At 41.7% G+C, this 880-nt stretch overlaps 1 non-coding gene across 1 annotated transcript; it reads left to right on the forward strand.

Moving 5' to 3' along the window:
* Positions 1–247: 247 nt before the first annotated feature.
* Positions 248–320, forward strand: TRNAF-GAA (transfer RNA phenylalanine (anticodon GAA)). Its single transcript has one exon. It is a non-coding gene; the product is annotated as a tRNA-Phe (tRNA).
* The last annotated feature ends 560 nt before the right edge of the window (positions 321–880 follow it).

Here is an 880-nt window from a genome sequence, read left to right on the forward strand (position 1 = left end):
TGGAAATGTTTGTTAAGGTGGTTGCTCCCACTCCTTGCCTTGTCATGAGACTCTCCACCAAATGAAAAATAGACTCCTTCTTTCAACCCGTTTTCCCCCTTAACTGATACACTTTAGCCCTTACCCCTTTCAAGTGGCACTCTAAGCTAGAGGTTGAGCGTAACCTTGGCAAATTTATTCACTCTCAAAAAAGCTGCTATATTTTTTAACAAATATACTAAATTTAGTGTTGAATCTGAATATCGCAGCGGGGATAGCTCAGTTGGGAGAGCGTCAGACTGAAGATCTGAAGGTCGCGTGTTCGATCCACGCTCACCGCATTTTAACGTCAAAAGGAAAAACGATTTTCGTTTTTTGGGTCTATGTGTTGTGTTTAGATATCTGCAACTACAGTAACAATTCATTGACGAGGTGTGTTAACGTAAATCTACTATAGAAGATATGGGTTTCGCCCCATCGTGAAATCTGGAACTAGTACGAAAACCCGTTTTGCGTAAGACACAAATCCAGTACGCCGATGTGGGTTTGTCCTGATCGTTAGGTATTTGATACCTATCAGAGTAACACTGCATGGTCACGCCGGGGAAAAAGTATAATGCAACCCGTCAAGATTTTACGAGGGAAAAAGACAACGCCGATGTGGGTTTGTCCTGATCGTTATACCAGAATCGTCAAGATTTCACGACGGAAAATTTGAAATAGAACACGATCACAACCGAATTTGAACCCACGACCTTTGGATCCGGCATCTACCGCGCTAATTCACTGCGCTATGCGGCCTAATTAACAACGTGTGAAATGTTGTATTATATAGCATGTATATGATTTTATAAACTCTAGTCGTGGCATCAAACAAATTCTAATGCACGCGTGTCATCAT

Source organism: Dipteris shenzhenensis, chromosome 11 (assembly GCF_047967505.1).
Source record: "Dipteris shenzhenensis isolate YYH24624 ecotype China chromosome 11, Dip_SZ_1.0, whole genome shotgun sequence".
NCBI classification, from domain to species: Eukaryota; Viridiplantae; Streptophyta; class Polypodiopsida; order Gleicheniales; family Dipteridaceae; genus Dipteris; species Dipteris shenzhenensis.